The sequence below is a fragment of the Thunnus albacares genome, chromosome 5 (assembly GCF_914725855.1).
Source record: "Thunnus albacares chromosome 5, fThuAlb1.1, whole genome shotgun sequence".
In the NCBI taxonomy this organism is placed as follows: domain Eukaryota; kingdom Metazoa; phylum Chordata; class Actinopteri; order Scombriformes; family Scombridae; genus Thunnus; species Thunnus albacares.
Genome location: NC_058110.1, coordinates 5338785 through 5352054, shown reverse-complemented (window position 1 = coordinate 5352054; position 13270 = coordinate 5338785). Strand labels below are relative to the sequence as shown.

The 13270-nt window shown below is 42.7% G+C and overlaps 1 long non-coding RNA gene across 1 annotated transcript; it reads left to right on the top strand.

The window, feature by feature from the left end:
* The first annotated feature begins 5280 nt into the window (after window positions 1–5280).
* On the top strand, window positions 5281–5704 carry LOC122983224. The gene is made up of 2 exons (XR_006403627.1): window positions 5281–5473; window positions 5648–5704. It is a non-coding gene; the product is annotated as an uncharacterized LOC122983224 (long non-coding RNA).
* Window positions 5705–13270: the final 7566 nt, after the last annotated feature.

Below are 13270 nucleotides of genomic sequence, written 5' to 3'. Positions count from 1 at the left end.
GATTCACCGGCTTTCTCACTACCAACGCTCCCTCTCTTGATTCACTCTCTAGCTCACTTGCCCACAGCTGTTCTATCTCTCTCTCTCTCTCTCTCTCTCTTTTTCTCTCTTCGTTTTTTAAAAAATGAGTCGGGAAGCCGGCAGAAAAGTCTAACTTAACTTTTAATGTTATCAAACGAAGAGATATGTCCTCCCATCATTCTAGTAATGTCTTTGTACTCCCTTATGGTAGAGTTTACAGCTCTGATCAGTCTGATCTCCGTCACGCCTCTAAATCTTCATCCCTGCATGCTGTGTAAAAGCACACACGGAGGTGGCTTTTATGCTGGCTGGGAAGACGGAGGGTACGGACCATCTAATGTATAACTATTTATACATTGAATTAAAATGTGCTATATCAGGATAGGTATTGTTATTGAGATATAAAATTACCTATATTGGGATATGAGATTTTGGTCATATCGCCCAGCCCTACTCTCCTGGTTGTTTCTCCGGTTGGTTCTCTCTCCAGCCGCTCCCCGGCGGCGTCCCGTCATTGCTGCGCTGCGCAGTCCAGATCCATTCTCCGGTTAGCTTAACAACAGTCCTTAACAGTCCTTCCATGGATGTATAAAAAGTCCTTCGGGGCTACAACAAAGTATCTTTTATGTTGGCTAATGGAAGAAGCTATCTACTGCTCAATAAAAGAAGTGAAACGTAATTTATCTATATCTTACGGTCTTCTTCTCTTACCAGTTTGTCACACTCACGTAAGTTACAGTGGTAGAGAATTGAAGATGAAATCTGGAAACTATCATTGGACCGACGCAATGTCAATACTACATTCTAGTTGTTGATTGGTTAGGGAGGATGTCCTCCCTTTGAGCATCATTTTACGTGTCTTGGCCAATCATAGATTAGCAAAAAAAATTAAGTATATTAAATTGATGTAGGAGATCCTGCCCTGTGGAGGACAGCAGGGGCCTGTCCTCTTCTGCCCCCCACTCCCCACCACCACTTCACACATTGATATATATATATTAGGGATGTGCAGTCATGTGCAGGGCCCAGTATTTGTATTTGTATCTGCATTTGTTGAGGCAGAAAAAATATTTGCATTGTATTCAAATAAAAGTGGAAAGAGGCTTAAAAATCCTGTTTGTTTTTATTACACTTTTAATTTTAGAAAATTAAAATAAGTGCTCATGAATAAACTACTTTACGAAGGAGGTCCCCACACCAGGTCTCAAACTGGAGTCTCCCAGATCATAGAGGACTGCGCTGATTACTGAGCTAAAACTTTACTCATTGCCTCATTGCAGACAGACCTATTTATACACACAGAACACAGAGACAGCACAACGTGTAATGTGTAGGGGAACTTCAAAGGCAATTACTGCTTTGCACTTTTTATTATTATTATTATTATTTATTGCCTATTTTTTACAACCTAACTCTGTGGAAAGGAGCAGGGGAACAACAGGTTACGGATAATCCCTTGAGAGCACTTCGCTTGTGTCAGTAGCTCAGCTTTATCTCCGGGGAACATCCCAACTCCGAGAGTGATGTCCAAATAAGGAAATGTGCGTCATGTAGCAGGTGGATGTGACTCCCCTTGTTGAGACCTGCTGATAGATGTAACAGTGGAGCAGAGGACAGAGATTGACATAGCGATGTGACTGACCTGTGTGCTGGTATTTGACATGTTTGGGTTTTTTTTTCCTTCCCGAAAACAAATGATTTTAAAAATATTTGTATGAAATAAATATTCATAAAAAAACCCACTATTTGTGCTTTGCCGAATAATGTATCTGTATTTGGGCCCACCCCTAATAGAGCAGCGGTAGAGAGTATAACTAAGCACATTTACTCAAGTGTTGTACTTGAGAACAGTTTTGAGGTACTTGAATATTTCTATTATATGCTACTTGATACTTTTACTCTACATTTTGCACTACATTTCAGAGGTAAATATCTTACTTTTTACTGCACTACATTTATTTGACAGCTTTAGTTACAAATTACTTTTTAATATAAATTTTACGTGCAATAATATAATGATACACTTGTGAATTACACTACATTGTTAAAGTTTAAACCAGTGGATCCCAAACTTTGTGTGTGTGAGCATTTTGAAAGCAGTCTAGTCAGGACTCCTGACATTTCAGCTATCCATGAGTTGTTGCAGTTAATCCACAGAGACCTTTCCCTCTAAATGGTTTCAAATAAAATCAGTGTTTAAGGCCCAAAGAGTATAAACTCCAGTATTTACAGAAAAGTACAACCTCTCAGATTTATCCTGTGACCCTTTGGAGGGGCCGGACAATGGATTTAACTACCAAACTGTATATAAAGTAGTTTAAACTAGCTCTTCATTGAGCAGTTGCAACAGCAAAATGCTGCTGACACATTGATGCTTCAGTACTGACAATGTACTTCATTAAAATGCCACAGATGCTGATTTTCTGCAAAATAAGTACTCTTAGTTTCATTATAAATTTTAGTTGGTAAGACTTCTGTACTTTTACTTTTAAATGCTGGACTTTTACTTGTACAGAGTATTTTTACATTGTGGGATCTGAATACTTTAGAACCCAGAGCTCTGGAGGTTAGAGAAGGTGAAAGTCGGTGGGGGTTCAACATTACTTCCTTGGGTGGCAAAAAGCTGAAAATATGAGTTTTAAGCATTCAACTGAGTCAGATGTCAGCTCGGAGTTTATTCCAGGGAAAGGGGCATGACAGCAGCCTGCTGACTGCTGGGCTGATTGGAGCCCTGTATGAGGATATGAAGGAGGACGCCCATTTAGAAGTCATTACTAGCACCTAAAACTCTTACCAAGTATGGATTTCGAATCAATGAAGGGAAGCTAAAATCAGTGTAATATGGTTGAATTTTCTTGTTTAATTTAAAGTCCTGCCCCCACCCAAAAATGTGTTGAAGTTGAAGCTTCACTGTGCAGAATGATGTATATGTGCAGAATTTGTTTTCATCTGCAGAAGGAGAAAGTATCTCTGTGCTCACAGATCTTGTGGAAGGCAGATCAACTTTTAAATTGAAAAATATTTGCAGATTCATGGATTCTGGATTCGTCAGTGGGGACAAATCAGTAGATTTAATTTAAATAATTTTAAAGCAGGTAATTAATCTTTTTTGTGGAGGTCTTTAAAATTCTAGCAATTCTCAACCTCTCATCCACTTAATCTAATAAAGGTGACTTAACTTGAATATCCTCATGTAATAGTGTAATGTTTATTTTCATCCACAAGAGGGACCAGTTGAACCTTGAACCACAGAGAGGTGGGAGCAGAATATCTTTGAGGCCTTTAGATTTGCCAGACTTCACTAAGACAGTGGTGGTAATGAGCAACTCCCAACTGAGAAAAGTCACATGTAGAAGGGTGAAGCAGTTTTTGTTGTTTGGGAGGTTGAACAGGTGACCATGAGTGTAATGTGTACAGGGGGATCCTGCAATTTATCGCTGTTTTCCTCTTCTGCAAATACTCCTTCCTCCTTAGCTTATTTCTCAGTGTTCAAGCTGAACAAATTTAAGTAAGAAATTTCAGGAAGAATGGACAAATTGCATTACCACTTGCACATAGTTCTGTTTCCAAGTAAATGGAAAGTGCAATATTTATTTTCCATTCAGTTTTAGGTTGTGCAGTCATGAACTGATAGTGCACAAGTGCAGTGTAGTTCAGTGCGACTGGTCCTCTGTTCAACACAGCCAACTCAAGAGAGACATGAGTAACATGAACAAACAGAAAAGCTACAACTTCACAATCATATCAGAATATGTGTGTATTTTACAGGGTGAGTCTGTCTCAAGGGCTTTTGGGTACTATAACAGACCTGTCTGTGAGTGTATGAATGTGGGTGTGATGGCGTGTAAGTGTATTTGCCTGTCTGAGCTGACATATTCAGATAAATCTGTTTTGGAATCACAGGGTTTTTACGCTGACTGAGACATTTAACCGACTATAAGGCCCAAAACATGAGAATGAAATTCTGTCCATAGAAAACATTACAATGCTTACAATCATTAGCAGGACTGGATTGCACTAGCTATTTGTAAATCCATTACTAAGTCAGTGTGTGAAGTCCTTTTTAAGTTTTTAGTAACAGCTCGCTGGTTTCAAGCTAAACATAGTGGATGTTTTAGCTAATAGCTAAATAGTTTTGTATCTACAATTTGTAAATGGGTTGCCAGGAAACAAGTGCTGTCCAATCAAAAGTAGTTTGTAAACAGCTAGCTATTACTAGCATCAAAAGCTGTAACATCATTTCCAAAACTATCACTTTTAGAAGGCCAAACAATATATTAAACCTAAGGGCCAAGCTTTTGTAAATGGAAATGGAACATATGTGTATTAAAGTTGAGGTACTGATATAAATTATATAAATTAAGCTGCATTAGTGTTCATACAGTTTAGAGAAACTGGAAAAACTAACTAACTGTGTCATGAAAGTGGCAGAAATGGACCCAAATGCAGAGACCAAAGGCAAAGCAGGTCTGAACAAAACTTCTTTATTTGAAATGTACAGGCAAAACCAAAGGCTGGAGGGTAGAAAAACAAAACTGAATGCTGAGCCTAAGCGGAACCAATGGAACACGACTGAACAGGACAGACCAGAACAGGTGACTAGACACAAGGGCAGGCTGAGAGTGATTGGCTGAGGGAAACACAGGGAGCAGGGCAGGGCTGACGAGACTGATACAGGGCAGGTGTGGGGAAGACAGAGAGCAGGGCAGGGCTAACGAGGGTAATGTAGGGCAAGTGAGAGGAGGAGCACATGAACACAGGAGGAGTGAAGGAACAGACAAGGGAAACACAGAGCAACAGAAAACCAAAAGCCAGACAACACAATACTCTTAATACCCAACATATCAACGTATATCAATGAGCAAAACTCACATAACCAAAAAGCAATCAAACATACATCAGATAGTCCTTCAAAAAGTCCAACCCAAAATAAGCCCTCTCCCACACAGTCCAATACACACAAAACAGAAGACATCTGAGGGCATCTGGTGAATAATGGCAACCCCGGAATTCAAAGAGACTCACAAGAATCAAGTCGAGTCAATGACAGAACAGTACTTCATGTGTTACTAGCATGTTTTTTATTATTTGAGGTATTTTGGATATTTTTTGTAAAATGTAATTACAAGACTTTCTAGAGTAAATTGCATCGTGTTATGTCAAATGTGTGGACCATCCTATTAGATCTTCCACTCTACAGAGGTAATATACAGTGAAAACCGCTTATTGTGATCACGTCCGTCCAGGTCAAGTTGTGTTGCCTTTATGGCCTAAGTTTGTACATGCCTTTATTTTGAAATGTGTTTTATTTTGAAATGGGTTTTCTCTACTGAGGGAGTCACGTGTGTACAATTCGCTTCCTGTTAGTAGTGAAGAAGCTAGCTGAATCAGTTCTCCTGTGTTTGTGTTCATCCAAAGCAATTCATGCTGTAAACGCCACAGAGGCAATGTCGTAAGTATATAATTTCATGGTTGAATATAAATAATTGTTAAAAAGGATATATTATTTACATGAAAAAGAATTTGATTGGTTTGTATTAAAATATTTAATTTATATGTATTTACATGGAGGAAAGCACATGTTGGAAAGTAAAATGGGGATTTGTTTTGTATTTTTGTGTTACAGTTTTCACTCTGCCCTGTATGATACAAAAGAGGAACAGTAAACAGCAAAGAAAGCTCACTATGCCTCAAGTCAATCATTTGCAGAGAAGAGTTTAGCTAGTTGTATAGCTGCAGTTGCTACACTGTGGTGAGGACAACATAGTGAAAAGACATTTAAAGGCTGGTGTTGTACATCGTGGTAAGATGGATGGGAAACAAAATGACAAGATTTCAGTGATTAGCAGGAGTTCACGGTCATCTGCATCGTCAAGTGGTTCATTAATACGTGCACGTGCCAAAGCAGAAGCAGCTAAAGCACGCCTTGCATTTGCTGAACAAGAAGCTAAAGCTAAGATAGAAAGAGCAGCTAAGGAGGCTGAGCAGAAGAAAGAGATAGCTGACAGAGAAGCTGAATATCAGAAGATAAAGGCTGACAAAGATGCTGCATATCACTTTTTGAGAAAGTAAAGAGGGATGCTGAGCTTGAAGAACTTGCTATACGCCGAGAAGCAGCAGCAGCAGAGGCTGAAGCAGCCGTGTGGGAATCAGCAGATGCCCAGGCATGTCCGTTGGTGCTAGATGAGGTAGGCCCAGCAGAGGAAGACAAAATGGAGCGGACAAGTGACTACATTACCTCTCACTTTGACCCACAATCACATAAAAGCTGTCCTTCAACTGACTTCCCAGATCAAGTAGCCATTAAAGCTCACTCACCAAAAAGTCAGCCCCCAGCAAATGAGACATTATTTAGCCCTCGCAATTCCTTTAATCCAGAACATCGGACCCCTGCATTTCCAAATGAAACATCATATGCTAATGTCACTAGCCACCCTGACATTTTTGACTATGTGTATGTCCCGCCAGCAGTCAAAATGGAAAATCAGGCTTCGCACAGAGCACCTGACCAACAGAGTGATTCAAAAGAGTGTCAGTCCAACCTGAACAAGTCAGCACAGCCCTTCTATCCAAAGTCCATGCCTACAGCTTCCTACAGTGCACCCACAACTGAACACCTGGCGCAGTACTTGGCTCGGCGTGACCTGGTGAATTCAAGTTTATATCAGTTTGATGATAAGCCTGAACACTATCGTGCTTGGCAGTCTTCATACATCAATGTCACACAAGGGCTAGGCCTCACACCTACTGAGGAGTTGGACTTGATGATAAAATGGCTCGGTAGAGAATCCAGCAATCATGTGAAGCGTATACGGTCAGTACACATAACAAACCCAGTCACAGCACTTAAGAAGGCCTGGGATCGCCTCCAGGAATGTTATGCAGCACCTGAAATGATCGAAAGGTCTCTTTTCGACCGACTTGGCAATTTCCCAAGAGTTTCAGCAAAAGAACACGTGAAGCTACGGGAACTATCAGATTTGCTAATGGAAGTACAGTGTGCTAAGGAGGACGGTTACCTCCCAGCTCTCTCCTACTTGGACACTGCACGTGGTATCGAACCCATAGTTGCAAAATTGCCCTATGGGCTTCAAGAAAGATGGATTTCAGCTGGTTCAAAACATAAGGAAGAAAATAAAGGACAATTTCCACCCTTTGAATTTTTCAGCCAGTTCATAAGTTATGAGGCACGGAAGAGAAACGACCCCAGCTTTTCTATCCCAAGCGCTTGCAGCTCACCCACAAAGTTCGAAAGGGCCCCCTTTAAAGGCACAAGGAACCCCATTTCGGTTCACAAGACGGATGTTGATTCTACACACACATGTGCAAGCAATGTGAAAGGTGTAAGTGACCCAAATAAGAGCTGCCCAATACACAGCAAGCCACATCCCCTTAAACGGTGCAAAGCTTTTAGAGCAAAGAACCTGGAAGAAAGAAAGACTTTTCTCAAAGAAAGAGGGATCTGCTTTAGGTGTTGTAGCTCAACCACTCACTTTGCTAAGGACTGCCAAAATGCAGTTAAGTGTATGGAATGTGAGAGCACCTATCATGACTCTGCCATGCATCCTGGACCTGCATCTCAAGTTAAGGCTTCTTCAACTTCACCACACAATGGCGGGGAGGGAGAAGAGAACAGCACTACCACCACAGTTGTTAACTCAAGCTGCACTGAGGTTTGTGGGCCAGGACAAATTGGTCGATCATGCTCCAAGATTTGCCTGGCGAAAGTATATCGCAAGGGTCAACCAGACAAACACGTTAAGGCCTACGTCATCTTGGATGACCAAAGCAATAGGTCATTGGCACGGTCCAGTTTATTTGAGCTATTTAATGTAGAGTGTGAACCATATTCCTACTATTTGAAGACGTGTTCTGACACCGTTGAAGCATCTGGGCGTAGAGCTGAAGCCTTCATTGTTGAGTCGCTGGATGGAAGGGCTATAATCCCTCTCCCACCATTCATCGAGTGCAATGATATACTCGACAATCGGTCTGAAATCCCGACTCCGAGTGCAGCTCGACACCATCCTCATCTTGCGAAAGTAGCAGAGCACATTCCTGATATCGACCCGACTGCTGAGATCCTCCTGTTGCTCGGCAGGGATGTAATAAGAGTGCACAAGGTCAGGGAACAGGTCAACGGGCCCCACAATGCCCCCTTTGCGCAACGGCTAGACCTGGGATGGGTGCTAGTTGGAGAAGTGTGTTTGGGAAGTGCACACAGGCAGACTGTCAACACCTTCAAAACAACTGTGCTTGAGAATGGTCGACCCTCACTCCTACAACCTTGCACAAGCTTCTTGCACATCAAAGAAAAGATTGATCATGGCACAGCAGCAAGTGACGGCAAGTCAGAGGTCAGTAAACCTGCAGAAGAGGTGTTAGGACAAACTGTCTTCAATCACACAGAACGTGACAACAAGCTGGCATCCTCAATTGAAGATGACATCTTCTTGAAACTGATGGGCAAAGAAGTCTACAGAGATGAGTCTAATAGTTGGGTTGCCCCACTCCCATTTAGGCAACCAAGGCAACGCCTACCCAACAACCGGGAACAAGCAGCCAAACCATTTGCGTCACTCCAGTGCAGTCTAAATAAGAGACCAGAGATGCAACAGCAATACATGGCCTTCATGGGAAAAATATTGGAGAACGGTCATGCAGAGGTAGCACCATCGTTGGGAGAGAGTGAAGAATGTTGGTACTTGCCAACCTTTGGGGTTTTCCACCCACAAAAACCAGGCCAAATTAGGGTGGTATTTGATTCAAGTGCCAAACACTTAGGTATTTCTCTCAATGATGTGCTCCTCACAGGACCCGATCTCAACAATACACTCCTTGGAGTTCTGATGAGGTTCCGGAAGGAAAAGGTTGCGATCCTGGCAGATATACAACAGATGTTTCACTGCTTCTTGGTGCGACAGGACCACAGGAACTACCTGAGATTCCTGTGGTACAAGGATAATGACATGACAAAGGAGATCATAGACTACAGAATGACGGTTCATGTTTTTGGCAACAGCCCATCCCCTGCTGTAGCTATCTATGGACTTAGAAGAGCCATCAAAGAGGGTGCACAAGAACATGGAACTGACACCGTCAACTTTGTGGAGCGCCACTTCTATGTGGACGATGGCCTTCTTTCTGTGCCAACTGATGCTGAAGCCATCGACTTGTTGCGCCGAACACAGACTTCCCTTGCTGAATCGAACCTCAGGCTTCACAAGTTTGTGTCTAATAGCCAAACTGTCTTGGAAGCTTTCCCACCTGAAGACTGTGCTTCAGTCATGGAGGATGTGGATTTCTGTGGAGAGGCAGTCCTTACTCAACGCAGCCTGGGTCTTCTATGGGAGATAAAGAGTGACACATTCACCTTCTCTGTGGCCCATGACAGCAAGCCGTTTACTCGTCGTGGTGTCCTCTCCACAGTGAACAGTGTTTTTGACCCCTTAGGATTTCTGGCCCCAGTAACAATCCAAGGAAGAGCCCTCCTCCGCGAACTCACAGCAGAGCTGTCTGATTGGGACACAACCTTACCTGAAGATAAGCTCAGTAAGTGGCAGGTGTGGCAAAACTCTCTTATGGACCTGAGACACCTTCATGTACCACGTACATACACCACAGCTTCTCTCGCCAAGGCAGTGCATGTAGAGCTGTGCGTATTTTCTGATGCATCTACCAAAGCCATTGGTGCTGTAGCATACCTGAAAACTGTGCAAGAAGATGGTGAAACCCATGTTGGATTCGTCATGGGGAAGGCCAAACTTGCACCCCAGTCAGAACCAACTATTCCAAGGCTGGAACTTTGTGCAGCAGTCCTAGCTGTGGAAATGGCAGACTTAATTCGTGACGAATTGGATTTGAAGCTGGATTCCATGAATTTCTTCACTGATAGCAAAGTGGTTCTGGGTTACATCTTCAATGAATCTAGACGCTTCTATGTCTATGTTCATAATAGAGTACAGCGCATTCGCCAAACCACTAAGCCTGATCAATGGCACTACGTGCGTACAGAAGATAATCCTGCTGACTACGCATCGAGGTCTGTTCCTGCCTCACTCCTGGCGCAGACAATGTGGTTCACAGGACCTGACTTCCTGCTTAACCCTCCGAATGAACCAGAAGCAGTCCAGTCCTTTGACTTAGTGAAACCTGAGTTGGACCCGGATATCCGTCCACCAGTGAGGAGCTATGCCACACACCTCCAAGAGAAAGGTCTCAGCACAGAACGCTTTCAAAGGTTCTCCAGTTTCAACTCTCTTGTTCGAGCTATAGCACTCCTAATTCACATTGCAAGGTCTTACAATCTTTCCAATCACGGGGACAAGTGTAAAGGATGGCATAAGTGTGATCTACCTCGTACTCCAGAAGAACTATCTCAAGCTGAGGAAATCATCATCTCAGCTGTTCAGAAGAGAGCATTCCCAAAGGAATTTGAAGCCTTGACATCGAACAAGCCAGTCCCTCTAAGTAGCAGCCTTCGTTGCCTCAGTCCAACCTTGCAGAACAATCTTATCTGTCTTGGAGGTCGTTTGAAAAATGCTAACCTGGAAATTGGAGAGAAGAATCCAATAATCCTCCCAAAAGATGATCATGTCTCTTTGTTGCTTGTCAGGCACCATCATGCTCAAGTTAAACATCAAGGTCGTCACCTGACAGAGGGAGCTGTCAGAGCAGCAGGATTATGGCTCCTGGGAGGAAAAAGGCTCATCAACTCTGTCTTACACAAATGTGTAACATGCCGTAAGCTTAGGGGAAGAATACAGGAGCAACGCATGGCTGATTTGCCACCCCAGCGTCTCCAGACCTGCCCTCCTTTCACGTACGTGGGGTTGGATGTCTTTGGACCCTGGCTCATCACCACTAGACGCACAAGGGGAGGACAGGCTGAAAGCAAGCGGTGGGCGATACTGTTCTGTTGCATGAGCTCTCGAGCTGTCCACATCGAGGTCATTGATTCAATGGACACCTCAAGCTGTATCAACGCTTTAAGGCGTTTCTTTGCCATAAGAGGACCCGCGAAACAACTCATGTCCGATTGTGGCACAAACTTCATGGGAGCATGTAAGGAGCTTGGAATAAGTAAAAACCAAGCAGACTCAACTGTGCAGAGGTACCTAAACCAACAAGGATGCTCATGGGAGTTCAACCCCCCACATGCTTCGCATATGGGCGGGTCTTGGGAACGTCTGATTGGCGTGGCCAGAAGAATTCTGGACTCAATGTTTCTTGAACAGCACACTCGCTTAACCCATGATGTTTTGTGCACGCTAATGGCAGAAGTGACCGCCATTATCAACGCAAGGCCTCTAATCCCGGTTTCAAATGACCCTGAGGATCCATTCATTCTGTCACCATCAATGCTTTTGACTCAGAAAGTAGGAGTCCCACCTCCACCAGGAGACTTTATAGACAAAGACCTCCTCACCAAGCAATGGAGACGAGTACAAGTTCTTGCCAATAAATTTTGGAGCCGTTGGAGTCGAGAGTATTTGCCAACTTTGCAGCACAGGAGGAAATGGAACAAATCACACCCAAACCTGCAAGAAGGAGACCTCGTTCTTCTCAAAGACAGTCAAGCTGCCCGCAACAACTGGCCAATGGCTATAATCACAAAGGCTTTCTCTGGGAGTGATGGAAGAGTGAGAAAGGTGGAATTGAAGACCACAGACCAAGGACATTCAAAGACGTTCTTCCGACCAGTCTCAGAAGTTGTTTTACTTCTTGCTAAAAATGATGTTCAGAGACCTGCTTAGTTCATGTGGTAATTAGTTGGTGACCTCACGGAGGTCAGGCGGGGAGTGTGTTGCCTCTATGGCCTAAGTTTGTACATGCCTTTATTTTGAAATGTGTTTTATTTTGAAATGGGTTTTCTCTACTGAGGGAGTCACGTGTGTACAATTCGCTTCCTGTTAGTAGTGAAGAAGCTAGCTGAATCAGTTCTCCTGTGTTTGTGTTCATCCAAAGCAATTCATGCTGTAAACGCCACAGAGGCAATGTCGTAAGTATATAATTTCATGGTTGAATATAAATAATTGTTAAAAAGGATATATTATTTACATGAAAAAGAATTTGATTGGTTTGTATTAAAATATTTCATTTATATGTATTTACATGGAGGAAAGCACATGTTGGAAAGTAAAATGGGGATTTGTTTTGTATTTTTGTGTTACAGTTTTCACTCTGCCCTGTATGATACAAAAGAGGAACAGTAAACAGCAAAGAAAGCTCACTATGCCTCAAGTCAATCATTTGCAGAGAAGAGTTTAGCTAGTTGTATAGCTGCAGTTGCTACACTGTGGTGAGGACAACATACAAGTTGATCTCTATAAGTGGATGATTATTATATTATATATTTTCATCTTTTTCTTAATTTCTCATGCAGATTACCATCTAATTGACATTTGTATATTTATTACATGAATATAAAGTAATGAAATGGGAAGCTTCGCTATTTACTGAATTTTATTGACCGTTTCAAAATGCAGTACAGCTGTTTCAAATGTTTGTTTTTGCTGCTGCATCTCGCTGGCTTGTTTTTGGCAATTTGTCATATGCTTCAAAGAGACTATGTTTTTTATTGAAGGAAAATTACTTTCCTTTTCTTTTTCCCGTCATGATTTCACTGTGCACACAGCCTCCCAGCCCGAAGCAGATGGGTTGTGCGTTGTGCATTTAGGCTGCGGGGGTGGGGGCCACAGGGGTGCTGCAGTGAGAAAGTTGAACCAGAATCAACTTTTGGAGAAACGCAACCTGTTACGCTGTACAACCCTGCCATGAGGGAAGACAAAAACATTACTAGGAAGAGGGGAGGATATTTCTCTTTGTTTGATATCGTCAAAAGTAAAGTTAGGCTTTGCTGACGGCTTCCCGACTCATTTTAAAAAAGATGAGAGAAAGACAGAGTGAGAGAGAGAGAGAGAGAGAGAGAGAGAGAGAGAGAGAGAGAGAAGCAGTGGTCGAGCGAGCTAGAGAGTGGATTAGGAGAGCGAGCAGTGGAAGTGAGAAAGCTGGTGAATGAGAGGAATAAAACATTATTTTTTGATTGTTTCACTGTGGTTAGAAATAAATACGCACACCCCACACCTCCACACAACCCTGCGGAGGCGTGCCACAATGCCTGATAATGCTGTGGAAGCTGCTATATACACATCATACATGAACTTAAGGATGTGCAGAGGGCTCAGTGTTTGTATTTGTATCTGTATTTGTTGAGGCAGAAAAAGTATTCGAATAAAAGTGGAAAGAG